Source organism: Scyliorhinus torazame, chromosome 5 (genome assembly GCF_047496885.1).
Source record: "Scyliorhinus torazame isolate Kashiwa2021f chromosome 5, sScyTor2.1, whole genome shotgun sequence".
Lineage (NCBI taxonomy): Eukaryota > Metazoa > Chordata > Chondrichthyes > Carcharhiniformes > Scyliorhinidae > Scyliorhinus > Scyliorhinus torazame.
Window position 1 is genome coordinate 167014168 of NC_092711.1, and position 8979 is coordinate 167023146.

Here is an 8979-nt window from a genome sequence, read left to right on the forward strand (position 1 = left end):
GGCAAGGCTGGATACAAGTTTTGATGTCTTCGAGCTGAGTTCTGTAATGAAACATCCAGAGGGCAAGGATATTTAACGGGCAAACAAAACATTAAAAAATACAAGATGGAGAAACGTGTGCTGAAATTTCCATCTTTGAGTGAGCTGCAAAATATAAAATGGATTTTTTTAGTGATGCCTCACTCGGATGAGCCTGGCTCAGTGCCTGTACACTGAGTGATGTATAAGAATCTCTTTCAGCAGAAGAATAGACAAACATTTCTCATTCTAAATTCAAAGGTCGATGATATTCAGCTCCCATGGATCGAGTGACTCTGTCACATTTTGATATGATGTTTGGTGTGAAATTTCTGTCTGTAACTCCTCCCCTTCTAATATCCTGTAAAAGGAGTTTACAAAAGCCATCACTGTTAGTGCAGGATACCCAAATGAAATGTGAAATTCGATCCTATTGTAAGATCCGGGTTTGGCTCCAATCTCAATTGTAACACTCAAATCAATTACATGTCAGACTGTGTTGTGAAAGTTACCTGCAGCTCCTGACTAGTTACAGACCATTCCAGGTACAAGAATATTGTCACAGAATTTATTAAGTTAATTGTAATAAGTACAAAATCACAATAATTAACAAAGGCAGTGGATCAGTCCGTTCACTCTGGATCACCAGCTCTCAGCTTCCAGGTGACTGTGGAGCTGTCTCTTGTTCTGTTGACTGAAGTCTATCCTCTTACTTCATGTTGAGTTGTGCACCGAGCTCGAGAATTGTAGCTCATTAACCCTTTCTAGTACCTACCTCTACGCATGGCTGGTAGTTTCCTGTGGTTCTGATTGGCCCAAGCAGCCCATGATCAGTCCCTGATTGGTTAAATGGGGCACGATCAATGTCTGATTGCTCTCTGAAGGATATCGGTCACCTTGCTGATGTGTGATGTCAGTTTCTCATTGTGGTGTCACTTCCTCATGATTAATATTCGTCAGGCTCATCGTCCTAACTGATGCCTAAAGTCACCCATGATTATTGTGGTACATTAATTACAAGCCTTATTTAATACTTCCTGTACACTCTACCTACAATGTAACTACTGTTAGGAGGCCCATTAACTACTCACACAAGAGACCTTGTAACTTATTATTTCTTATCTCGAGCAAAGCTGATTCCACACCCTTAACGTTCAGGCTAAGTTGATCTCTCTGTACTGAACTAATGTAATCCTTAATGAACAGGAGCAATCCCATCATCTTTTCCGAGCTTCATGCATTCCAATATGTCAAATACCCTTCAACATTTAGATTCCAGCCTTGGTCACCTTTCAAACAAGTCTCTGTAATGTCTATCAGGACACACATTTATCTCTATCCGTGCTGACAATTCTTTTTTTTAAATTTAGAGTACCCAATTCATTTTTCCAATTAAGGGGCAATTTAGCGTGGCCAATCCACCTAGCCTGCACATCTTTCAATTGTGGGGGTGAAACCCACGCAAACACGGGGAGAATGTGCAAACTCCACATGTCAGTGACCCAGAGCCAGGATCGAACCTGGGACCTCGGCGCCGTGAGGCAGCACTGCTAACCACTGCACCACCGTGCTGCCCCATCTGCGCTGACAATTCATCCAATCTCTGTCAAATACTGCGTGCATTTTCAATCCATTTTCAGGGGTTCAATAATCCAATAGGGATTTCAAGTGAAACCTCTTTACCCAGCGAGTTGTGAGAATGTGGAACTCACTACCACAGTGAGTGGTTGAGGTGAACAGCATGAATGCTGCATGAACAGCTGTATCTTGACAAGGGAGAAAGGAATAGAAGGAGATGCTGATGGGGGGAGATGAAGAGGGCTGGGTGGAGGCTCATGCGGAACATAAATACTGACAGAGACCAATTGAGCCGACTGGCCTGGCCCTGTGCTGTAGACTCAATGGAACAGAGACAAATGTATTTATTTTAGATCCACCTGATAAAACTCTTTTCTTGGGATGGAGGCATCACAGGCTGGGTCAGCATTTGTTACCCATTCATAATTGCCCTTGAACTGAGTGGCTTGCTAGGTCATTACAGTGGGGGACAGTTAAGAGTCAACCACATCTGTGTGGCTCTGGAGTCACGTGTGGGCCAGACCAGGTAAGGATGGCAGATTTCTTTCACTGAAGGACATTCGTAAAACAGATGGGTTTTTACAACAATCGACAATGGTTTCATGGTCATCATTAGACTTTGAATTCCAAATTTTTATTGAATTAAAATTTCACCATCTGTCCTGGTGGGATTCGAACCCCAGAATAATACCTGGGTCTCTGGATTACTCGTCCAGTGGCAATACCACTAGGCCACCGCCTCCCCCATACTATCCAGGATAAAATAAATGCAAAGTCATGAGACTGTCCAGAATGTACCTGTTGTGTAGAACCTTGGTCAGACCGCAGCTGGAGGACTGTGTGCAGTTTTACTGCCCTTGTCGCCAGAGGGAAAGGGCAACAAAGGTTCACCAGACTTGTTCCGGGGATGGCAGGACTGCCCTTAGAGGAGAGATTGGAGAAACCTGGCCTGTATCCTCTAGTGTCAAATAATGAGAAGTGATCACAATGAAACCTACAAAATACTGAAAGGAATAGACAGGGGAGGTGCAGGTGAGATGTTTCCCCTGGTTGGGGAGTCTGGAACCAGTGGACACAATTTCAAAATAACGGGGAAGCCACTTAGGACCGGTCTTGGAGGAGATATTTTTTTACTCAAGAGTGTTGTGAATCTTTGGAATTCTCTACCCCAGAGGGCTGTGGAAGCTCAGTCATTGAGTGTGTTTAAAGCAGAGACTGACAGATTTCTAAATACCAATAACACAAAGGGATATGGGGATAGTGTGGGGGACCCAGACTCACTCACTCACTCACACGGACTCACTCACTCACACAGACTCACTCACTCACACAGACTCACTCACTCACCCAAACTCACTCACCCCCACATACTCACTCACCCCCACATACTCACTCACTCACACAGACTCACTCAAGTGGATGATCAGCCATGATCGTATTGAATGTTGGCGCAGGCTCGATGGGCTGAATGGCCAAGTCCTGCTCCTATGTTCCAATGATACAAAGAAAGGTAGGAAAGTGAATTGTGAAGAGGACATAAGGAGGTTACAAGGTGATATAGATAGGTTAAGTGAGTGGAAAAAATATGCAAAATGGAGAATAATGTGGGAAAATGTGAAATTGTCCATTTGGCAGGAAGAATAAAAAAGCTTCTTATCTAAACGGTGAGAGATTGCAGAGCTCTGAGATTCAGAGGGATCTGGGTGTCCAAGAGCATGAATCACAAAAGGCGAGTATACAGGTACAGCAAGTAATTAGGAAAGCTAATAGAATGTTATTGTTTATTGTGGGGGAATTGAATACAAAAGTAGGTTATGCTCCTGTGAGCGGGAATGAATCCAAAAGAATCCCTCGACATTCAGGTCTGCTTCAAACATCAAACAGTTTATTGTTGTAACGCCGGCGGGGAGTAAGCCTCTGGGCAAAGGCAGATACCTCTCCACTGAACAAAGAGAATCATCATCATTTATACAATTTCAAATAGTTAGTCAGCCCAACTCAGCCGGACACGATCCAATCACAATGATTGTAGATTACACACATTGACTGGTAGATCCAATGAAAGTGGTTACTGGGCAGCAGGGAATTGCGTGATCAGCTCATGGACAGCTAGGGGGTTACTCATGAACTCATGATGCCTTCCAGACCCCCTCATCGACCATCCTTGGGTCTCGTGTATACATAACTCACTTATCTTAACCTTGTTACTGGCTGGTACCATTGTCAGAATTCCATAAGAGCATCCCCCTTTGTGAGGGAGAGAGTGAGCTGACTGGTGGCGATTTAATCTGAGGGTCACCACACCTCAGACGAGGGACAATGTTGAGGGGGCGGTAGAATCCAACCCCTGTAATCACTTGTGAACTTGTTTGTGTCTCAGCAGCTGCGATGAATCACGGAATCCCTTCCCACATTCAGAGCAGGTGAACAAACTCTCCCCAGTGTGAACTCGCTGATGTGCCTGCAGATGGGATAACTGAGTGAATCCCTTCCCACACGGAGAGCAGGTGAATGGCTTCTCCCCAATGTGAACTCGCTGGTGTCTCTGTAGGTTGGATAACCGAGTGAATCCCTTCCTACAATGAGAGCAGGCGAATGGCTTCTCCCCAGTGTGAACGCGACGGTGTGCCCGCAGGTTGGATAACAAAGTGAATGTCTTCCCACACTGAGAACAGGTGAATGGCCTCTCCCCAGTGTGAACTCGCTGGTGTGTCTGCAGGTGGGATAACCGAGTGAATGCCTTCCCACACTGGGAGAGCAGGTGAATGGCTTCTCCCCAGTGTGAACTTGCGGGTGTGTCTGCAGGTGGGATAAGCGAGTGAATCCCTTCCCACACTGGGAGCAGGTGAACGGCCTCTCCCCAGTGTGAACTCGCTGATGTGACTGCAAGTTATCGAACCGAGTGAATCCTTTCCCACACTGGGAGCAGGTGAACAACCTCTCCCCAGTGTGAGTTCGCTGGTGTATCTGCAGGCTGATCAACTGAGTGAATCTCTTCCCACACTGAGAGCAGGTGAATGGCCTCTCCCCAGTGTGAATGCGTCGATGAATCTCCAGCGCAGATGGGACTCTGAATCCCTTCCCACAGTCCCCACATTTCCATCGTTTCTCCATATTTTGGGTCTATTTGTGTCTCTCCAGGGCGGACAATCAGTTGACGCCTTGTTCACACACAGAACACGTGTACGGTCTCTTCCTGCTGTTTTTTCAGGCTGTGTAACTGGTTAAATCTCTTTCCACAGTCAGTGCTCTGGAACACTCTCACTCGGGTGTGTGTGTCTCGGTGCTTTTCCAGTCACACTGATGTTTTAAAATCTTCTCAAGCCAACAGACGAGGCAAACATTTCTCCTTCTCGATTCAAAGTCCGATGATGTTCATGCCCTAATGAATCGAGTGACTCAATCTGATCGAGACGCTTAGTTTGAGATATCTGTCTGTAATTCCTCCTTTTCTAATATCCTGTAAAAACAATTTACAAAACATATCAGTGTCAGTACAGGACAGAAACTCAGAACACACGTGGACTTCCGGTTGCGACATGTCGGGAGCGGCCGCATATGAGGCAGCTCTCATCCGGGGACTTTGTTTTCCATCATTTTCACCCGGTCTTTGAGGGGGTTTGGGGATATTTCAAATTTGTCAATGGGATAAAGCTCAATTACTGTGGAAATGTCCAAGAAACCAAGTTTGAAGAAGCCAGCGGGCAAAGAATTGTCATCCGATTCAGATTCTTTTCCAGGCTCATTGAAAACAAAATGGCGGCGGCTGCTGCCGAAGCGAAAGTTATAGTGTTGTCAGTTGAGATGCTCATGGGCATCTTAGCAACAGCCGACTATCTCCGAGGATTTCCCTATATCAACCGAGGAGCCCCCAGCTCCTATTCAATTGATAAACGGTAAAGGGTGCAGGGCATGGGGGTGGCTCTTTCGATGAAGAGCAAGCGGATTGTCTCTTTAGAGGCTAAAATGGTCTTTTGGCTGATAATAACAAATCTCTATGTGCCAAAGTAGACAACTTAGAGAATCGCTTCAGGAGACAAACTCTTTGCGTTATGGGGCTGCTGGAGGGATTGGAGGGCCCGCACCCGACTGAATACACGTCCAGGATGTTTGGGAAGATGGTGGGGAGGGTGAACAGTTGTTCCTTCCTGAGCTGGTTGGGGCCCATCACTCGCTCTGTCAGACGCCTTGCCCAGGAGAGCCACCTCGGGCAATTACCGTCAGGTTCCACAGTTACCGGGATAAGGAACAAGTCCTGAGGTGGGCGAATGATCACCGTAACTACAAATGGGATAGCCATGCCATCAGGCCCCATCAGGATGTGGGGGCGGAGCTGCCAAAAAAGAGGGCGGCATTTATCAAGGCCAAGGCTGCACTTTTCATACGTGGTGTTCGGTTTGGGGTGGTTTACCCCGCACACCTCCCAGTGAGTTGTAATTCAAAAGACCACTACTTTTGAGGCGCTGGATGATGCCGATGCTTTTGTGAGGAAGCTCAGGCTCGGTATAGTTTGTATTATATATGGGGTCTTGTTGTTTTTGGAGAGGGATTGTGGTTTTGGGGTCTTGTTGGGGTTTCTTGTACCAGTTTGTATTTGACTGTTTTTTTTGTGGGGGTGGGGGTTTCCTTTATTTAAAGTTGGGTGCAGGTGGGAGGGGGGGGGTTTGTTATGGTTACTCAGTTTTATATGCCCCGGGGGGGAGTTGCCCTGCGAGCTGAAGAAGGTAGTTAATGGGAACGAAGTGGTGGGGGTAACTGCAGCTCATTAACATAGTATAGGTTTTAGATAATGGGCTGAGTGCGCTGGTTCTGTTTGGGGTTAAGGATTGTTGAGCTAAGGGTCTGGGGGGGTTCTTCGGGCTTTTGGTTGTGGTTTTAATGAGAGGCAGGGAGCTGGGGGATGGGGAGCTGGGGGATGGGGAGCTGGGAGATGGGGAGCTGGGGGATGGGGAGCTGGGGGATGGGGAGCTGGGGGATGGGGAGCTGGGGGATGGAGAGCTGGGGGATGGGGAGCTGGGGGATGGGGAGCTGGGGGATGGGGAGCTGGGGGATGGGGAGCTGGGGGATGGGGAGCTGGGGGATGGGGAGCTGGGGGATGGGGAGCTGGGGGATGGGGAGCTGGGGGATGGGGAGCTGGGGGATGGGGAGCTGGGGAGCTGGGGGATGGGGAGCTGGGGGATGGGGAGCTGGGGGATGGGGAGCTGGGGGATGGGGAGCTGGGGAAGGTTTATCGACAGCGACTACAGCTTGCTCTTTGCTCTGTTTTGTTGGGGGCCTGGTGGCCGACTCAGGTGGGCTCGATGCCGATACTTTTTCAGTCATTTTAGAATGATCTCTTTTGGTGGATATGGCTGACTGGGGTATGGGGTGGGTGGGGGTAAACCCTCAATCCGACTGGCCATTTGGAATGTGAGGATGTGAGGGGGTTGAACGGTCTAGTGAAGAGATCAGGGATATTCGCTTATGTGAGGAGTTTGAATGCGGATGTGGTGTTTTTGCTGGAGAGCCATTTGCGGGTCAGGATCCGACACGGTTACGGAAGGCTTGGGTGGGACAGATGTAGGTCCCAGGGGACCGCAGTGTTGATAAGTAAAAGCGTTTCTTTTTCAGCTTTTCGAATTCTGACAGATCCGAATGGGAGACACGTGATTGTCAGTGGGTCTTTGGTGGGCACCTTGATAGTCCCAGTACATGTGTCCACTCCGAATTGGGACGATCACAGTTTATATTAATAAATTACTGACCTCTATTCCTGACTTGGACACACATCAGCTAATCTTGGGGGGAGACTTTAATTGTGTTTTGGATCCTAGTCTGACCGATCTATGCCCAGGTCTGTGATTCCTTCGGGGTGGCCAAAGTGGTGGTGACTTTCATAAGACCATATGACATAGGAGCAGAATTAGGCCACTCGGCCCATCGAGTCTGCTCCGCCATTCAATCATGGCTGATATTTTCTCATCCCCATTCTCCTGCGTTCTCCCCATAACCCCTGATCCCCTTATTAATCAAGAACCCATCTAACTTAATGGAGCAGATTGGGGGGCAGAAATTCATACCTTGGATCCGTTTGTTAAAAGGCCTCCACCACTAGTGTTTATACAAATATGCTGAGCTCAGGTTATTTTCAGTTGGATAGGGGCACAAGGCAGTGTTGCCCACTGTCTCTGCTTCTGCTTGCCTTGGGGTGGCATGGTGGCACAGTGGTTAGCACTGCTGCCTCACAGTACCATGGACCCGGGTTCAATTCCAGCCTTGGGTGACTGTCTGTGTGGAGTTTGCACTTTCTCCTCGTATCTGAGTGGGGTTCCTCCTGGAGCTCCGGTTTCCTCCCACAGTCCAAAGATGTTCAGGTGAGGTGGACCGGTCGTGATAAACATCCCCCTAGTGTCCAAAAGGGGGTGGTTGGGTTACAGGAATAGGGTAGAGGTGTGGGCCTAGGTAGGATGCTCTTTCAGAGGGGCGGTGCAGACTTGATGGGCCGAATTGCCTCCTTCTGTACTGTAGGAATTCGATAATACTGTGAATAAAGCCATTGGCTACTATGTTGAGGTTTTCCGGGTGATGGACAGGGTTAGAGCGGCGAGGGAGAGAGCACAGGGTGTCCCTGTATGCAGATGATCTGCTTCTTTATATCATGGACCCAGTCTCCATGATGGATGAGATAATGAAGCTTCTGTGGAGTTTTGACTCCTTTTCTGGGTACAGAGTAAATCCGGACAAGAGCTCATATTATCTGGTGATCCCCCAGAGAGGGGGGCTGACCTGGGGATGTTGCCTTTTAACCTTGCCAGATCCAGCTTGGTTATCTGGGAATCCAGGTAGCCCACGAGTGGGCCTCTCTTCAGAAATGTCAGTTTGCTCGGCTGGTTAATGAGGTCAGGGCAGATTTGCAGAGGTGGCAACCTCCCACTGTCTTTGGCCGACAGGGTTCAGATGGTTAACATGAACATCCTTCCGAGGTTGCTGTTTCCTTTCCAATGTCTCCCTATCTTTTATCTTTCTTCCCAAATCATCCAATGTTAAAATCAATACGCTGATTACTTCTTTCATTTGGGTGGGAAGGACCCCGAGGATTTGCAGGACATTCCTGCAGAGAGAGAGAGACAGGCTTAGCCATATTTCATCTGTTTAAGAAGGGTAGCAAGGATAATCCAGGGAACTACAGGCCGGTGAGCGTTACATCAGTGATAGGGAAATTACTGGAGAGAATTCTTCGAGACAGGATCTACTCCCATTTGGAAGCAAATGGACGTATTAGTGAGAGGCAGCATGGTTTTGTGAAGGGGAGGTCGTGTCTCACTAACTTTATAGAGTTTTTCGAGGAGGTCACAAAGATGATTGATATAGGTAGGGCAGTGGATGTTGTCTATATGGACTTCA

General features: G+C 47.9%; 1 long non-coding RNA gene across 1 annotated transcript; it reads right to left on the reverse strand.

Annotated features, from left to right (window-relative positions):
• Nucleotides 1-3459: 3459 nt before the first annotated feature.
• On the reverse strand, nt 3460-7826 carry LOC140420518 (uncharacterized). The gene is made up of 2 exons (XR_011946420.1): nt 7656-7826; nt 3460-5056 (listed from the first exon to the last, which is right to left on the reverse strand). It is a non-coding gene; the product is annotated as an uncharacterized lncRNA (long non-coding RNA).
• Between the last annotated feature and the right edge of the window lie 1153 nt (nt 7827-8979).